Source organism: Salvelinus namaycush, chromosome 29 (assembly GCF_016432855.1).
Source record: "Salvelinus namaycush isolate Seneca chromosome 29, SaNama_1.0, whole genome shotgun sequence".
NCBI classification, from domain to species: Eukaryota; Metazoa; Chordata; class Actinopteri; order Salmoniformes; family Salmonidae; genus Salvelinus; species Salvelinus namaycush.
The window spans coordinates 6,013,616-6,033,780 of NC_052335.1; the positions used below are offsets into that span (position 1 = coordinate 6,013,616).

Consider the following 20,165-nt stretch of genomic DNA (forward strand, 5'->3'; position numbering starts at 1 on the left):
CATTGGGTCAAATTACTTTGCTCACGCCTAAATATAACATGTTAGGTATAGAAATAGGTTAAAATGCATCCTGATGTAACTTAATTATAGCATTAAAACTCAGACCAAGGCCAATGTAAAAAGTGTCTGTCACATTATAAAAAGTGGAATCAGAAATAAAGTAATGTAGTGACTTATTGACTATGGTCTATTCTATACTATTATAATGTATTCTACCTTATTCTATAAAGTTAAATTTACTTAATTTAATGTATGTTCCGAAAAAAGAACAGTTCTCACATGATACTTTAAGCTCTGTTGGATAAGAAAAAAATGCATAAGGTAAAATGATGAACTCGATTTTTCACCAATGAAAGACATGTAACAGAGCTGGGGCGGGCACTAATTGCAAGGGTAAATTATTTTGCATAACTCGGTGTCCTAGGTTTGGAGTTTATACATTTTAGACCATTCCATTGGTCCTTACTTGAAATCCACTCAGCCGGAATACCGGACCGTGTAAAACAAATTTGCCCAATGTCAACGACGACTGGTCCCTATCATGAAAGGCCGGCCAATCCGCTTCATACATTTTGGGGCGTGTTTTTGTTTTCGCCAACTGATTGGTTCTCTTCCAAGCGTATGTCCCTCACATGTTGCGTCCTCTTCACGGGAATCTAGCGTTTCCATTTCACAGATGAATAAAGTATCTGCTGCATTCATCAACGTGGCCTAAAGTTGCTGTCTCATTGAAAGATCAAATAAAATGTGCAGCTTTTGCGTTTTCTACGTTCTCAGTCTGTTTGACTTCATGAACGTATAACTGCTAGATAGCTAACCTTATCAGTGGCCAGAGGTGTCTGTGTTTAGGGACTCTGGTGTGCGTACTTTGGGCTGAAAGCAATCATAGTCTCTTCTACCATGGCAGGGATTCTAGCGAGATCGTTATGGAGCAAAAAGGTCAACCACATTCCCGGTGCAGCTTTTCTAGCTAAATGCATTGTTTTATACTTGATTGGCTAGCTAGCTATATAAATTGCTAGCATAGTAGCATGGCACAGTAGCTAGTTAGCTAAGTATCGCCACACTTTTGAAAAAAAAGTCTAAGCAGTCATGTACGATTATTTCCTTTTTGGCATTGCAACATGTAACGTTAGCTATATTCTGTAGCATGCGGTCAATGCATGATTAACAGGTTGAACGAGTCAACTAGTTAGCGAACTAGCTTCAATGTCACAGTTAGTTAGCTTAGTTAGCTAGCAGAAAGGTAGGGTTTTGGATCTTAGCTAGCTGGGCAATGGAAACGTAACGTTGAAAATTGATCCTCGTGTGTCCTCTTCAGGCACCACTTCGGATGGGTCTCATGTGTTATTCATCCTCATCAGTGGTGAGTTAACATCTTGCAATCGTATAATAACTATATTTATGAGTGGTCGTATATATACTGTAGCTCACTATCTAAGACTTGTATTAAAATATATGCTCATGCAATCTACACCTGCACAGACATGTTTGACATTGTCGATGACATGTCCATTGTGAGGTTGTCATTTCCCGTCTTCTTGCAGCCCACCACCAAGCTGTTCATTGACGGCAAGTTTGTAGAGTCCAACACCTCAGAATGGCTGGATATTTACAACCCTGTAAGTGTCAACGCTTACACACACACACACACACACACACACACACACACACACACACACACACACACACATCACATCACATCACAACAGGTGTACACAATGTATAAGCCGGTCGGGTTGGAAGTTGAATATGTCTTGAGGGTGTCATATTTAATCTGTATGATTTGCAAAGTGTAGAAATGGAAGCCTATTCTAACATTCACTATAACTCTGCATCTACTTCAGGGAAACTTGCTGTTGACTTGCTTTTGGCAAGGCAACTATATACGGCTGTTGAATGCGGAATCAGCTACACACCCAGAAGACCATAAATCTCTTCCCTACAAATAATTTAATCTAAATGTTAGCCTAAAAATTATTTATGTATTATTTATAATGCTAAAAACCTTGGTAAAAGATAGAAAAGTCCCCCTCAAGCATTCAGTCTCACTAAAAAGACCATAATGAAGCACTATCTGACTCAACTGCCTATTCTACATGTTATGATATAATGTTGTACCTGTACACAATCAATTTTTATGTTACACCCTCCTGGACAGGCCCCTTATGTAGTGTGTCTCTGTTCACAATGATTTGATTATTTATATATTGTCCTTCTTCTCTCCCTACCTCAGGCCACTAACGAGGTGGTGGGTCGCGTGCCCAAAGCCACCCAGACAGAGATGTTAGCTGCAGTAGAGTCCTGCTCCAGGGCCTACACCTCCTGGGCCGAGACCTCCATCCTCACCCGCCAGCAGATCTTCCTCCGATACCAGCAGCTCATCAAGGAAAACATTGTAAGGAAAGACCCTGGTCTGAAAACGAGCCTCCATAGGAATGGTTCCCAATTCTTTGTTCAATATTATGCCTTTTGAGCTGTATTGAAAGTCGTGATCCAAAGAATAAGCTACAAACATATTTCTTTGCAACAACTGGGGCCTAAAACATGAATGTTCATCAAAGATGATTGGTTAATTTATTTATTTTCATCTGTGTTTTCAGAAAGAGCTAGCCAGGCTGATCACCCTGGAACAGGGCAAGACTCTGGCTGACGCGGAGGGAGACGTCTTCAGAGGATTGCGGAGGTAGACCAGTCATGCTAAGTAGGCATGGGGAAACGGGAGAAAATGTTTGAACTGATTGAAACAGGGAGATAACAACTTGTCTCTGTAGTCTGTATTGAAGTCTCTGTTCTGCAATCGCTATCTCCTTGCACCACAAATATTTGACCCTCTGCCCACCACTTGTATGTCTTTCACTGCTACTCTTATCTCTACCTCCACATATACTGTTTGACCTTGGCTTTACTCACTGTCTCTCTGCCCCCTAGAGGTGGCAGAGCACGCCTGCAGCATCACCTCCCTGATGCTGGGGGAGACCCTGCCCTCCATCGCCAAAGACATGGATACCTACACCTACCGCCTGCCCATCGGGGTGTGTGCTGGTATTGCCCCCTTCAACTTCCCTGCCATGATCCCTCTGTGGATGTTCCCCATGGGTATGGTGTGTGGCAACACCTACCTGATGAAGCCTTCCGAGCGCGTCCCAGGATGCACCATGCTGCTGGCCAAGCTGCTGCAGGACGCAGGGATGCCCGACGGGACCCTGAACATCATCCATGGACAGCACGCTGGTAAGACCAGGGGGCGTGTGTGTGATGAGTCTTTATAAAACCTGCTATTAAAGTGTGTCCTGTTTCCCAGGATGTAAGGAAAAACCAGGCTATGCTGATCATGTGTGTTAGTTAGTGCCTGAGGTACATTGGTACTCTTTGAATGTCCTGTCGACCCAGCACTTTATGTTAAGTGAACGCTTAGCTTAATGTGTGTGTAGGTAAATGTGTTTAAGTGCCGTAGGGGGTAGCAGTCCATATAGGAAACACTGTTTGTTTTGTTGCAGTTTTCATTTCCAAGGTGATTACACCGCCATCTTGTGCCCTTAGTACCATGTTGAGGAGTGAAATAATATGACCTTTGACCTCTTTCCGTAGCTGTGAACTTCATCTGTGACCACCCTGCCATCAAGGCCATCAGCTTCGTGGGCTCCAACCAGGCAGGAGAGTACATCTACGAGAGAGGATCCAAGAATGGAAAGAGAGTGCAGTCCAACATGGTAAATATGATAACCGAATAGGGTCTGTGAATAGGGTCAATTGGGGACTAAACGAATGAAGGGAACCCTTAGATGCTTAGGGAAATATGTCTGTCTTAAATTGTCTACAGTGCCCTTAACCATACTGCAAGATGAATAGTTCTACCACATTATCAATCCTGAACCAGTAGATGGCTAAAGTTCCTTGAGTTTCTTATTGCTTAGGTCTGTCTTCGCACATTCCGAAAACGCATGGCAGTAAACCTACCAACCCTTGTATTCTGCCTCGTAGGGAGCTAAGAACCACGGTGTGGTGATGCCTGACGCAAACAAGGAGAACACTCTGAACCAGCTGGTGGGCGCGGCCTTCGGCGCTGCAGGACAGCGTTGTATGGCTCTCTCAACCGCCATTCTCGTAGGCGAGGCTCGTGAATGGCTCCCAGAGCTGGTGGAGCGCTCCAAAGCCCTGCGCGTCAATGCAGGTACAGTGCCTTGCAAAAGTATTTACCCCCTTGGCGTTTTTCCTATTTTGTTGCATTACAACCTGTCATTTAAATAGATTTTTATTTGGATTTCATGTAATGGACATACACAAAATAGTCCAAATTGGCGAAGTGAAATGAAAAACAATTACTTGTTTAAAAAAAATAAGAAATAAAAAACTGAAAAGTGGTGCGCACATATATATTCACCCCCTTTGCTATGAAGCCCCTAAAATAAGATCTGGTGCAACCAATTACCTTCAGAAGTCACATAATTAATTAAAGTCCATGAAAGTCCACCAGTATGGGTATGTATATATATATATAATACATACATACATACGTACATACACACTTGTTTTGAAAGATCCCAGAGTCTGCAACACCACTAAGCAAGCGGCACCATGAAGACCAAGGAGCTCTCCAAACAGGTCAGGGACAAAGTTGTGGAGAAGTACAGATCAGGGTTGGGTTATAAAAAAGATCATAAACTTTGAACATCCCACGGAACACCATTAAATCCATTATTAAAAAATGGAAAGAATATGGCACCACAACAAACCTGCCCACCAAAACTCACAGACCAGGCAAGGAGGCCATTAATCAGAGGCAACTGAGAGACCAATGATAACCCTGAAGGAGCTGCAATGCTCCACAGCGGAGATTGGACTATTTGTCCATAGGACTACTTTAAGCCGTACACTCCACAGAGCTGGGGTTTATGGAAGAGTGGCCAGAAAAAAGCCATTGCTTAAAGAAAAAAATAAGCAAACACGTTTGGTGTTTGCCAAAAGGCATGTGGGAGACTCCCCAAACATATGGAAGAAGGTACACTGGTCAGATGAGACTAAAATTTAGCTTTTTGGCCATCAAGGAAGACGCTATGTCTGGCGCAAACCCAACACCTCATCACCCCGAGAACACCATCCCCACAGTGAAGCATGGTGGTGGCAGCATCATGCTGTGGGGATGTTTTTCATTGGCAGGGACTGGGAAACGGGTCAGAATTTAAGGAATGATGGATGGTGCTAAATACAGGGAAATTCTTGAGGGAAACTTGTTTCAGTCTTCCAGAGATTTGAGACTGGGACGGAGGTTCACCTTCCAGCAGGACAATGACCCTAATCATACTGCTAAAGCAACACTTGGGTGGTTTAAGGGGAAACATTTACATGAGTTGGAATGGCCTAGTCAAAGCCCAGACCTCAATCCAATTGAGAATCTGTGGTATGACTTAAAGATTGCTGTACACCAGTGGAACCCATCCTACTTGAAGGAGCTGGAGCAGTTTTGCCTTGAAGAATGGGAAAAAATGCCAGTGGCTAGATGTGCCAAGCTTATAGACACATATTCCATGAGACTTGCAGCTGTAATTTCTGCAAAGGTGGCTCTACAAAGTATTGACTTTGCGGGGGTGAATAGTTATGCACACAAGTTCAGTTTTTTTGTCTTATTTCTTGTTTGTTTCACAAGAAAAAATAAATTGCATCTTCAAAGTGGTAGGCATGTTGCGTAAATCAAATGATACAAACCCCCCAAAAATCTATTTTAATTCCAGGTTGTAAGGCAACTAAATAGGAAAAATGCCAAGGGGGTGAATACTTTCACCAGGCACTGTACCTCTCACTCTTTTACCTAAAGGGACTTTCAATACCCTGTGTGGATTTATGATTATTATTTTTTTCCTCAGCAGAACTTCTTACAAATCAAAATGGTTTCCCCCTATGTGTGAGAACATTGATTTAATTCAAATGGTACATCCAATATGACCACCAGCGCCAGTCCGCATAGTGTATGTCATAGAATAGAGTTCTAATTGTGTGTTTTCTTCCTCTCTGTGTGTGTTTAGGTGACCAGCCGGGTGCCGACGTGGGTCCTCTGATCTCCCCTGAAGCCAGGGCCCGTGTTGAAATGTTGATCCAGAGCGGCGTGGACGAGGGAGCTACGCTGCTGCTGGATGGACGCAATGTCCACGTCAAAGGATACAAGAATGGCAACTTTGTAGGGCCCACCATCATCGGCAACGTTACGGTAGGGGGGGGGTGTCTATAACCGACCTGGCTTTGAACCCAGGTCAGCTGAGTGATTTACTGTTTTTTTTTATTGAAAAAATATTTAACGGGATGGATCAGCTTTAATATTGTGGATAGATTGTAGCTTCCGTCAATATAATTGTCTGCATCATTTCACATCCCTGTATATGCATGTATGTATATGTATGTATGTGTGTGTATATATATATATATATATACACACTGCTCAAAAAAATAAAGGGAACACTTAAACAACACAATGTAACTCCAAGTCAATCACACTTCTGTGAAATCAAACTGTCCACTTAGGAAGCAACACTGATTGACAATAAATTTCACATGCTGTTGTGCAAATGGAATAGACAAAAGGTGGAAATTATAGGCAATTAGCAAGACACCCCCAAAAAAGGAGTGATTCTGCAGGTGGTGACCACAGACCACTTCTCAGTTCCTATGCTTCCTGGCTGATGTTTTGGTCACTTTTGAATGCTGGCGGTGCTCTCACTCTAGTGGTAGCATGAGACGGAGTCTACAACCCACACAAGTGGTTCAGGTAGTGCAGTTCATCCAGGATGGCACATCAATGCGAGCTGTGGCAAAAAGGTTTGCTGTGTCTGTCAGCGTAGTGTCCAGAGCATGGAGGCGCTACCAGGAGACAGGCCAGTACATCAGGAGACGTGGAGGAGGCCGTAGGAGGGCAACAACCCAGCAGCAGGACCGCTACCTCCGCCTTTGTGCAAGGAGGTGCACTGCCAGAGCCCTGCAAAATGACCTCCAGCAGGCCACAAATGTGCATGTGTCAGCATATGGTCTCACAAGGGGTCTGAGGATCTCATCTCGGTACCTATTGGCAGTCAGGCTACCTCTGGCGAGCACATGGAGGGCTGTGCGGCCCCACAAAGAAATGCCACCCCACACCATGACTGACCCATCGCCAAACCGGTCATGCTGGAGGATGTTGCAGGCAGCAGAACGTTCTCCACGGCGTCTCCAGACTCTGTCACGTCTGTCACATGTGCTCATGTGCTCAGTGTGAACCTGCTTTCATCTGTGAAGAGCACAGGGCGCCAGTGGTCGAATTTGCCAATCTTGGTGTTCTCTGGCAAATGCCAAACGTCCTGCACGGTGTTGGGCTGTAAGCACAACCCCCACCTGTGGACGTCGGGCCCTCATACCACCCTCATGGAGTCTGTTTCTGACCGTTTGAGCAGACACATGCACATTTGTGGCCTGCTGGAGGTCATTTTGCAGGGCGCTGGCAGTGCACCACCTTGCACAAAGGCGGAGGTAGCGGTCCTGCTGCTGGGTTGTTGCCCTCCTACGGCCTCCTCCACGTCTCCTTATGTACTGGCCTGTCTCCTGGTAGCGCCTCCATGCTCTGGACACTACGCTGACAGACACAGCAAACCTTTTTGCCACAGCTCGCATTGATGTGCCATCCTGGATGAACTGCACTACCTGAGCCACTTGTGTGGGTTGTAGACTCCGTCTCATGCTACCACTAGAGTGAGAGCACCGCCAGCATTCAAAAGTGACCAAAACATCAGCCAGGAAGCATAGGAACTGAGAAGTGGTCTGTGATCACCACCTGCAGAATCACTCCTTTTTTGGGGGTGTCTTGCTAATTGCCTATAATTTCCACCTTTTGTCTATTCCATTTGCACAACAGCATGTGAAATTTATTGTCAATCAGTGTTGCTTCCTAAGTGGACAGTTTGATTTCACAGAAGTGTGATTGACGTGGAGTTACATTGTGTTGTTTAAGTGTTCCCTTTATTTTTTTGAGCAGTGTATATATATATATATATATATATATATATATATATATATATATATATTACACACACACACAGTTGAAGTCGGAAGTTTACATACACCTTAGCCAAATACATTTAAACTCAGTTTCACAATTCCTGACATTTAATCCTAGTAAAAAATTCCCTGTCTTAGGTCAGTTAGGATCATCACTTTATTTTCAGAATGTGAAATGTCAGAATAATATTGGAGAGATTAATTTATTTCAGCTTTTATTTCTTTCATCACATTCACAGTGGGTCAGAAGTTTACATACACTCAATTAGTATTTGGTAGCATTGCCTTTAAATTGTTAAACTTGGGTCAAACGTTTCGGGTAGCCTTCCACAAGCTTCCCACAATAAGTTGGGTGAATTTTGGCCCATTCCTCCTGACAGAGCTGGTGTAACTGAGTCAGGTTTGTAGGTCTGCTTTTTCAGTTCTGCCCACAAATTTTCTATAGGATTGAGGTCAGGGCTTTGTGATGGCCACTCCAATACCTTGACTTTGTTGTCCTTAAGCCATTTTGCCACAACTTTGGAAGTATGCTTGGGGTCATTGTCCATTTGGAAGACACAAGCTTTAACTTCCTGACTGATGTCTTGAGATGTTGCTTCAATATATCCACATAATTTTTATATCCTCATGATGCCATCTATTTTGTGAAGTGCACCAGTCCCTCCTGCAGCAAAGCACCCCCACAACATGATGCTGCCACCCCCGTGCTTCACGGTTGGGATGGTGTTCTTCAGTTTGCAAGCCTCCCCCTTTTCCCTCCAAACATATTGATGGTCATTATGGCCAAACAGTTCTATTTTTCTTTCATCAGACCAGAGGACATTTCTCCAAAAAGTACGATGTTTCTCCGCATGTGCAGTTGCAAACCGTAGTCTGGCTTTTTTTTAATGGCGGTTTTGGAGCAGTGGCTTCTTCCTTGCTGAGCGGCCTTTCAGGTTATGTCGATATAGGACTCATTTTACTGTGGATATAGATACTTTTGTACCAGTTTCCTCCAGCGTCTTCACAAGGTCCTTTGCTATTGTTGTGGGATTGATTTGCACTTTTCACACCAAAGTATGTTCATCTCTAGGAGACGTCCCAAGGATGAACCAGACTTGTGGAGGTCTGTAATTATTTTCTGAGGTCTTGGCTGATTTATTTTGATTTTCCCATGATGTCAAGCAAAGAGGCACTGAGTTTGAAGGTAGGCCTTGAAATACTTCCACAGGTACACCTCCAATTGACTCAAATGATGTCAATTAGCCTATTGGAGGTGTACCTGTGGATGTATTTCAAGGATTGTGCGTTCCTGGTGTAACTTGGGCAGTTGTTACCATCCTGTACCTATCCCGCAGGTGTGATGTACCGATCCTGTGCAGGTGTTGTTACACATGGTCTGCCACTGCAAGGACGATCAGCTGTTCGTCCTGTCTCCCTGTAGCGCTGTCTTAGGAGTCTCACAGTACTGACATTGCAATTTATTGCCCTGGCCACATCTGCAGTCCTCATGCCTCCTTGCAGCATGCCTAAGGCACGTTCACGCAGATGAGCAGGGAACTTGGGCATCTTTCTTTTGGTGTTTTTCAGAGTCAGTAGAAAGGCCTCTTTAGTGTCCTACGTTTTCATAACTGTGACCTTAATTGCCTACCGTCTGTAAGCTGTTAGTGTCTGAACGACCGTGCCACAGGTGCATGTTCATTAATTGTTTTTGGTTCAATGAACAAGCATGGGAAACAGTGTTTAAACCTTTTACAATGAAGATCTGTGAAGTTATTTGGATTTTTACGAATTATCTTTGAAAGACAGGGTTTTGAAAGAGACGTTTCTTTTTTGCTGAATTTATTTGCAAGTATTTTGTGTCATTTCAGTTTATATTGACTGTTAGCACGCTTAGCTAAATCCTAGGTTTCCACATCTACAAACTATACAGGTTACTGTATTTCATAGATCATGTACATTTTGGTGAACCATCTCCACTACACTTGGAAGGGTCATGCATCAATGGAGTATCTCAGAACAACGTTGAACCTTGGTACAGTGGAAATTACACTTTGACATAAGTAAAAACAAATATATACAAACTTTTGACATACCAGTGTTAGGTTCTAAAGGAACCTTATAAAATGTCATGGACGCTTAATAAAGCTCAAACCAAGTTTATACCCCCATTGGGTCATACAGCTGCATAAGACAAAAGACATATTCACACAAGCACTGATATTTAACCCTTTCTCCTATGGAGAGTCTCCTACACATCTGAACAGCCAATGCATCTCTTTTGCGTGACAGAACCGTAGTGATATCTGTTCTTCCTCACTTCATCTGACCTCTGCCCCAAAGTGCTCACTCCTCTCCAACTCACGGCTGTTATGTTGACTCGTACCAGACTGTCTTTTTTCCTCCCGTAGGATCCTTGATGGCAATAACATATCCGGACAGAATGTAAACGTTATACATTCCCCTCTCTCCCTGAATACGTATTTCATATTCTCAGAACCCAACACGACAATCTAGGGCTACAAAACCTAGATTAAAAAGTTAGCTAGTTGATCTGGACATTTCTGACAAGTTATAAATAGCTCTCTATGCAATGAATGACATGACGAGGAAAACTGATGATGACTTAATCTCAGGCTTTTTCTACCCTCAGCCAGCGATGAAGTGCTATACGGAGGAGATCTTTGGGCCGGTGCTGGTGGTTCTGGAGGCTGACACTCTGGATGAAGCCATCTCCCTGGTCAACAACAACCAGTACGGCAACGGAACCGCCATCTTCACCACCAACGGCGCCACCGCCCGCAAGTACACACACGAGGTGGATGTCGGACAGGTGAGCCATAGTTCAGAGACTTCCGGTAGGTGCGTGGGGAAGTAAGACTTGTGTGATTGGCGTCCAACAGTACAAGTATTTCCCATTTAACTTCATTTCTAGATAGATGGGCGACTATGCAGTGATTCATAGCTTGTGGTAACTCTGAGGATAATTTAATGCAACTTTAATTACATTTTAGTTATTTAGCAGATGCTCTTATCCAGAGCGACTTACGGTAGTGAGTGCATACATTTTTAATTCGTACTGGTCCCCCGTGGGAATCGAACCCACAACCCCGGCGTTGCAAATGCCATGCTCTACCAACTGAGCCATACGGGGTCATCTATTGTTTACCGCACTATTTTTGTTGTGTATGCAAGTCTTTGTCATGCGTCGTTGAAGGTGTAATTTTTAGGTTAACGTTGGGCTGTATAATTGTGTGTGTTAGGGTTTAATAGCAGGAACCGAGTTACTGAGATAAATTATGGTGAGAAACCAGTAAATGATAATAAGTAATTTTTATGAACAGTGTAACGTAAAACTTACTATTAAATGATATGCAATGTCTAAATCTGGCTTTTCTACAGCCTTCTCTGCTGGTTCATCTGTGTGTGCTGTTTCAGTCTAACGTAGGCCTATTTACTTACAAAAAAGAAATGGCCATAAATTCAATGCGCTGTGTGTGACTGGTTCTCCTACAGTACTATGCCATTGCAAACAGTAAGTAGGCCTATAGGCTAGGCTACATCAGATCAACGGTCAAAAATGATGTCCATAGCCTATACCAGGGGTCGTTTTTCTATTTCATTTTAAAGAAAATATTTGGCCTCCCCAAAGTTTAGGAATTTAGTTTTTGGTAAAAATACTAAAATCACCAGGAATTCAGCTAAAAAATAAATACCTTTTTTTAGGAAATCTTCTCCCCAGTATTCCAAAGAATAAAAAGAGACGTGATTGTGTCTCAATAATCAAGGTATCAAATTATGACAGTTGGTATTTTCAAATACAATCTCTTTTTGGGGTAAGTTGTGGTCAATTTGCAGTGTACAAATGATTATAATTAAGGTTGGATGTGCCTGACTTCATTAAATTGTTCAACAGCAGTCAACAAGGTTGTTCTGGCTCTGAGGCTTATAATGCGCTAGTGTTGTTAAATAGACAATGCGCCAATCCTATCCAACCTGGCAAGGTATAATTTGATATGGAATCTTTTCTTAATTTATAGACTAATCAACAGTGATAAATAGGCCATGGACATGTGTGTATTTGTTTCTATTTTAATATTTGTCCATTTCATCTTCATACTATCACATTGCTGTCCCCTTCATACTTATCAATTCATTATCTTATAGCCTACTTTCAGAAAGCCTAAGGTTTTTAATTTAAAAAAAATATATGTTTCAAGGAAAGGTGAAGTATTTGCTCTTGTCTGACATACACTGGTGGCTTTGATTGACAAGTCCATTTATGGGGGGGGGGGGGGGTGAGTTCGCTGATTCTCTCTATTTATTAGGTACACCACCCCATTCATGAAAATGGATCACTCCTACAGACACTGAGTCACATGGCCGTGGCTTGCAATATAAAGCAGGCAGACAGGCATCAAGGCATTCAGTTACTGTTTCGATTGAACGTTAGAATGGGCAAAATTAGTGACGTAAGCAACTTTTAAGCATTTTTGATGTACCAATTCCATGGTATAGGGTGTATGAGTTGAGATATAAAACACCACGAGATTCAAGACTGTGTTTTTCAGCTAAAATTATTGTACAGAATGCTTGCCACCAACAAAATGTTGAATATTTGGGGCATGCAATCATCGCAACTCTGCAGATTTTGTTGTGAGGATACAGAGTCAATAGACAATTTGTTTTGTTATTGCCCTCAGGTAGCCTGTTTCTGGTCTTGGGTTCAAGAATGGCTAAAAATGCATAAAATTGACCCTAGAAATAGCATTGTTGGGAGATCTGGAGAGACCTGGTCAGTCAATTACTAATACTCGTAGTAAAAGTATCTTCAACTCGCAGTCTGTGGATTCTATTCGATTAGATTCAAATTGTATGTAAAACATCACAGCGTAGTTGAAAGTGATATATAGATAGATATGGTGCGTCGAAATCCGAAGAGGGTGGCCGGCAGAGATGTGTGGGCTGAGGGTTGGTATATGGGAGTGGAGTTGCTTGGTGGGGGATAGAATGACGGTCAAAGATTTTTTTTAAACGTAACAAAAAGTATGTTTGAATGACACTGAGGGGCGGTATCATTACATCTAATGCCTGTTTGCCTGAGGCTGGTGGCGTGCAGGTGTTTGTACACCTGCATACACACACACACACACACACACACACACACTCATTCAAATGCACACTCACATGGAAATAGTGCCATACATGCACTCAAACCTATTCAGTTGGCCTTGCTGTTATGATTTTTGTTGTCCTTTTTAAGTCTTGTTTTTTTTTTTGCATTGTTTTCCTTTTCTATCTTTGGTTCATTTCGTTGGTTGTTGGTGTATTGGACGAGGGATGGGTGGGGTTCTTGGATGGTTGAGGGGCAGCTCTTGGTGAACTGTGGGGGGGGATCTTGGAGTGCTGGTGGCCTGGCGGTTGGGAGTTTGGGCCGGTGGCTGATGGGTCGCTGGTTCGGGTCCCCGTTTTTTGATCTGGTGGGATATCTGTCGACGTGTCCTTGAGCAAGGCATTGACCCTGGTTGCTTCTGTGTCACTCTGGTTGGGAGTCTGTTAGATGACTGATTTTTTTATATATTCAATAAAAATACATTTACTTTGAGCATGGTATGATCTTCGGGGTCTAGGGTTTTCCTGAGAATGGTGCGAAAAACAAAACATTTTGTCAGTCAGCGGCAGTCCTGCGGGCAAAAACAGCTTGTTGATGAGAGGTTGAAGGAGAATGGCAAGAATCGTGCAAGCTAACAGGCTGGCCACAAACAGACAAATAACGGCGCAGACCGGCATCTCACAACTCATCGATCCTTGTCACAGATGGTCAATTGCAGCAGACGACCACACTGTGTTCCACTCCTATCAGCTAAAAAAGAAGCGGCTCCAGTGTGCATGCGATCACCAACACTGGACAATTGAGGAGTGGGAAAAACGGCCTGGTCCGACGAATCCCAGTTCCTGCCTCATCATGCTGATGGCAGTTAGGATTTGGCATGAGTCAATGGACCCAGTCTAGTGGCGGCGGTGTATCGCGTCAGCATGGACCAACATACCTGTGGAACGTTTCTGACTTGAAGAATCAATGCCCCTGAGAATTCAGGATGTTCTGGAGGCAAAGGTAGATCCGACCCGGTACTAGATGGGAAATATCGTAAGTTTATTTTTGAAGTGTCTGTCCTATATCTGAGAGAGAAAGATCTGTAGTTTGTTGTTTGCACATTTAACCCTTTGTTAGGCACTAAACTACTTCCATATATACAGTGCATTCAGGAAAGTATTGTGTCCCCTTTTTCCACATTTTGTTATGCCTTATTCTAAAATGTGTTAAATAGATTTTTTCCCCTCAATCTACACACAAAATCCGCCTTCATGACAAAGCGAATAAAGGTTTAGAATGTTTTGCAAATGTATTAAAAATACCTTATTTACGTAAGTATTCAGACCCTTTGCTACGAGACTCAATTGAGCTCCGGTGCATCCTGTTTCCATTGATCATCCTTGATGTTTCTACTTATTGGAGTCCACCTGTGGTAAATGCAATTGATTGGACATGATTTGGAAAGGCACACCTGTCTATATAAGGTCCCACAGTTGACAGTGCATGTTAGAGCAAAAACCAAGCCATGAGGTCGAAGGAATTGTCCGTAGAGCTCCGAGATAGGATTGTGTCGGCACAGAACTGGGGAATGGTACCAAAACATTTCTGCAGCATTGAAGGTCCTCAAGAACTTAGTGGCCTCATCATTCTTAAATGGAAGAAGTTTGGAACCACCAAGACTTTTCCTAGAGCTGGCTGCCAGGTCAAACTGAACAATCGTGGGGGAGAAGGGCCTTGGTAAGGGAGGTTACCAAGAACCCGATGGTCACTCTGATAGAGCTCCAGAGTTCCTCTGTGGAAATGGGAGAACCTTCCAGAAGGACAACCACCTCTGCAGCAGTCGACCAAGCAGGCCTTTATGGTAGTGGCCAGACGGAAGGCACTCCTCAGTAAAAGGCACATGACAACACGCTTGGAGTTTGCCAAAAGGACTCTGACCATGAGAAGCAATGTTCTTTGGTCTGATGAAACCAAGAATAAACTCTTTGGCCTGAATGCCAAGCACCACGTCTGGAGGAAACCTGGCACCATCCCTACGTTGAAGCATGGTGGTGGCAACATCATGCTGTGGGGCTGTTTTTCAGCGGCAGGGACTGCCAGACTAGTCAGGATTGAGGGAAAGATGAACAGAGCAAAGTACAGACAGATCCTTGATGTCAACCTGCTCCAGAGCATACTAATATTTTCAGTAGTGTATTTTTCAATTTAGTATATGATATTTCCCCCCCCCTCATTGCTGCATCCTCTTTTTTTACCATTAACTAGGCAAGTCAGTTAAGAACAAATTCTTATTTTCAATGACGGCCTAGGAACAGTGGGTTAACTGCCTTGTTCAGGGGCAGAGCAACAGATTTTTACCTTGTCAGCTCAGGGATTCGATCTTGCAACCTAACCACTAGGCTACCTGCCGCCCCAACTGCATCCTCTTTAGCGGCTTTTAACAACATATTGCCACAGAGAATGAACACAGCAGTATTTGTGAAATTGTTTGGAAAAGTGGAGGGGGAAAAAATTCATCGGACTTGGTGTGATTGGTTCAGTGCGTCGAATTTGTTTTTTCTGGGGGGGGGGGATTCCTTGCCAATCTGAAACTTCTTAATTTGTATACTATACTAATATTTAGAGAACATGAATAATAATAATGCTACTGATGATAACGAAGTGTAATAGTGAACTTTCAGAGAAAAGCCACGTTTTCTTTTGAGTCTGATATGCGCAAATCCCCCCCCTGGCCAATTACCGTAACTACGATTTCAAGACCGTCACAGCCCTAATCACAACTGGTGAGAGGATATGCTGAGAAAGAAGTGCAAATTAGCAGATATTAGACCCTTAGGCTACAGCATAGCTTCTATACATTTTAATTGCTCACTATATGTGCAGGCTACACACAACCTCTCGACGCAGTTATGGTCGATAACGTTCAATCTCCAGCTCACATTCAGATCTCCAAACTAACGTGTGACACTGGCAGAGGCTGAAAATATAAACTGTTGCTAATCACAAAACGGCTGATGTCCACGAGCGCTTGAAGAAATGGACATTTGCAACATTGTTTCATGATGTTATGCTAACAAAAGCAAGCGCACTGTGGGCCAACTGGTTAGATTTGCGATCAACTGCGATATCTATGGTGCTGAATCTCCGCTGGCCTAGGGCGACTATTAGTTTATCTGATTTATTCAGGGGATAATCTGAGTCATCACAAACGGGTGATCGTAAAGTAAAAACAACGTTCCCAAATTTCCCCGATAGCCAGGAGCAAGAGGAGAGAAAAGGTCCAACAAAGCTGTCTGACATCTTTTTCAGGGGAAATATTAAACCCTACTGTGTGTGCGTTTCTCATTTAGATTGGCGTGAACGTGCCCATCCCTGTCCCCCTTCCCATGTTCTCCTTCACCGGCTCCAGAGGTTCCTTCAGGGGCGACACCAACTTCTATGGCAAACAGGTTAGCTCGCAACAACCAGCACAAGCCCACAACTGTTTCTCACCCATCGATTTTTATTTTTATTTTTTTTATCATATGACCATATTGGTCCTAATTAATAGTTTCTGCAGTCAACTATACAGTATGAGGTGGACATTTTCTAGTGTTGACTGTCTGCTCCTCTTCTCTATGTTGTCTCTCTACAGGGCATCCAGTTCTACACTCAGATCAAGACTGTTACATCACAGTGGAAGGCCGAAGACGCCACCACGAAGAGCCCAGCCGTTACCATGCCGACCATGGGACGCTAAACGGAATGTGCACTTGTTAATGTGGTGTTCTCTACCTGGCATGACGTTCTACATACTGGCTGACATGCGTTAACATTCAGAAGGGGTACGAACAACTGATAAGTCTATTGCAGTCATGTAATATGTTTTATACAGAGTGTACTATATGAGAAAAGTTTTTGTATTTGAGTTTGACCCTGTTACTGAAATTGCTTCCTGTAGGGTGATGGCAGATTTTAATCTGAAATGTACTGTTACTGTAGCAACAAATCCTCTGTTCAAACACTAGTCATATGCTGGTGGAATGCAATGGGTGAGAGAAGGCCGGCGGCAGGTAGTCTAGTGGTTAGAGCGTTGGGCCAGTAACCGAAAGGTTGCTGGATCGAATCCCTGAGCTGACAAGGTAAAAATCTGTTGGCTGCCTGCCCCTGAGCAGGCCACTGTTCCCCGGTAGGCCGTCATTGTAAATAAGAATTTGTTCTTAACTGACTTGCTTACTTATAAAGGTTACATCTTAAGAATATTTTATTTATTTTTAAGATCTTTCTCAGCTTGCATCCTAACTCTAACTATTAGGAGGGGGACAGCAGGACACCATAGATAAACAGCTTCACCCAGTCCCTTGTGGGCATTAGTGTTCCCAATCTGTGTAACGGAGACACTAGCTAGGTTTCCATCCAATTGGCGATAGATTCATGCAAATATTCTAAAATCTGCATACAATGTGAATTTTCTCACCAGAGATGTTTCCATGAAGTTGACTTGTTGCCGATTTTAAAGGCTGTGTGTTATGACGAGGTGCACATATAAACTTTTGCAGTTAAATTCCCATGTACCGAATCAAAAAATACACTGTAAATTGGTTTCCATCGCATTTAACTCTGATGGTTTTGTCACATCAAATGTTGCATTATATAGCGAATGTTTTGTTTTCGAAATGATAGTTTTCGGATTTGACCATATTAATGACCTATGATTTGATATTCGATAGAGCAGTCCGACTGAGCGGTGGTAGGCAGCAGCAGGCATTCATTCAAACCGCACTTTCCTTCGTTTGCCAGCAGCTTTTCGCAATGCTTGAAGCACAGCTCTGTTTATGACTTCAAATCTATCAACTCCCGAGATTCGGCTGGCAATACTATAGTGCCTATAAGAACATCCAATAGTCAAAGGTCTATGAAATACAAATGGTATAGAGAGAAATAGTCCTATAATAACTACAACCTAAAACTTCTTAACTGGGAATATTGAAGACTCATGTTAAAAGGAACCACCAGCTTTAAATGGAAGCCAATTTGATTGTCGCTGACTATTTCTTTGTTACATTATAATACAATTACCCATAGAAAATACATCTCACCTGCATTTATTTTAAAAATGTATATAAAATAAAATACAATTTATATTGACTCATTTCTGGGAATTTTTTTGGGGGGTAGGCCTATCCCTGGCTGCGCCTCTGCTGGAAACAGCATGCTTTCTTGAGTGGTAGTAGAAGGACCACACAACATATCACGTTATTCCAAGTTTACTGCGATATGATGGTTATTATATTAATATTTGAGCATAAAGGTGTTTCCACTGGCATTTCTAATATAACTAATTGTACAGATACAAAACATCCCACCTTAACTAGTGTATTTTGTTTTGTTGACATTTGGAAAGTTTACTGACATTTTGCTGTTTCCATAATGTTTTTTTATCTGAAATGTGCATTATTCACATAAAAAGGTTTAATGGAAACCTGGTTAGTGACACTGGGCACATTATTGTTTCTACAAATGTATTTTGTGCTAACCGGTCTCTGTTAGTATTTCAGTGACTATACATTAGAATAATCCAATTTGTGATGTTAGTGCCGAGACCTCTGCTCCCGAGTGGCGCAGCGGTCTAAGGCACTGTATCACAACCGGCCGTGATTGGGAGTCCCATAGGGCGGTGCACAATTGGCCCAGCGTCGGTAGGGTTTGGCCGGGGTAGGCCGTCATTGTAAATAACTGACCTGCCTAGTTAAATAAAGATTTAAAAAATAAATGATGCAATGATGCACCCTGTTTTACATGGCATAAAGATTTCCATTGAATACTGCTGCTAAAGACACTTCTTCAATGAGCTCTATATATTGCAACTATAACTAAATATTGCTCTCTCAAGCATGAATCTGGGGAAAACATGTTTTGTTGAGAAGTTGTAAATGCTGGTATTTGCGAGTCAGACACCTTTTAGAGCCACCCTTTGATGAGTCGTTAAGCTTTGTGGTCCCTGAAGTTCCTGATTATATGTTCTTTAGGCCATAGAATAACACAGGCGACTGGTAGGTTGTATGGATGTTTGCATTTTGTAACTTACATAAACGGAACTTCGTGAACAAGCTTTGACAAGGCTTTGCTGTTGTTAAAGTACAGAATTAGACATGGATGTAAATGTTTATCATAAACATTTGATAACACTAGGTAGTCAGATTACCATGGGGTTTGCAATGTGTTTTTGGCTACAGAGCTTTCTTTTCTATTCATCAATAGCGGAGTCCTGACCAGGGCCCAGAGATTTTCCTAGCAATCCTAAATCTGCTGTCTGGTGGTTATTTTGGTTGTGAAAACCCTTTCACGTAGACATTGTGAACAGTAAAGCGGCAGAGCTAAAAACTTTAAGCAGTAAAACTGGTATTTTGCTGCCTAAGAAATTCCTATGTTTTGACAGACAGACCATGGTACTTGTTGCAAAATCCCAACAATAGAAATATGCTTCTGCTGTGCTGGCACAAAACTAATTACAGTGAGTTTCCCTTGACTGCATTGAACATGCTGAAAATTGGTATTGTGGGTTGATTGTTTCGTTTCCTCAGCATGTTCATTCTTTCGGGATTAACCTTTATGGTCTTTATTTACATTGTCAGCAAGATTACCTTAATGTATGGAAAACAACAATCTACATGAGAATTATACAGTTTTCTTTGATCAGTGGTTTGACAGATGCGGGGGAGGGGAGAGAAGCTCCGACTGGGAAAAATCGTTTTGAACGGTCAACCAGCTCAGAATTCCAAGAGGGAAATTCTGGCATCTTTCTAGAGCTCTAACTTTCCGACCTGAAGATCACCAACGTCATGATTTTACCTGCTTTTTTTCTTTGAGTTCCCAGTTGTTTTGCAGCATCTTTTTTATATTTTTTAATTAACAACAAATCAATACAGGAAGTACATGTGGGAACACGAGTATATATAAATAATATACAAAGGACAATTGGGCTTGGGGGTACAATATCACATTACACAAGGACCTTAATAAGGGACATACATACTTATTATTCTAATAGCTTTTTTGTTAGTAGACTATTTAATTGTCTTAAAATACAGTT

General features: G+C 42.5%; 1 pseudogene; it reads left to right on the top strand.

Moving 5' to 3' along the window:
* Window positions 1-866: 866 nt before the first annotated feature.
* LOC120024595 lies at window positions 867-17,972 on the top strand (annotated as a pseudogene).
* The last annotated feature ends 2,193 nt before the right edge of the window (window positions 17,973-20,165 follow it).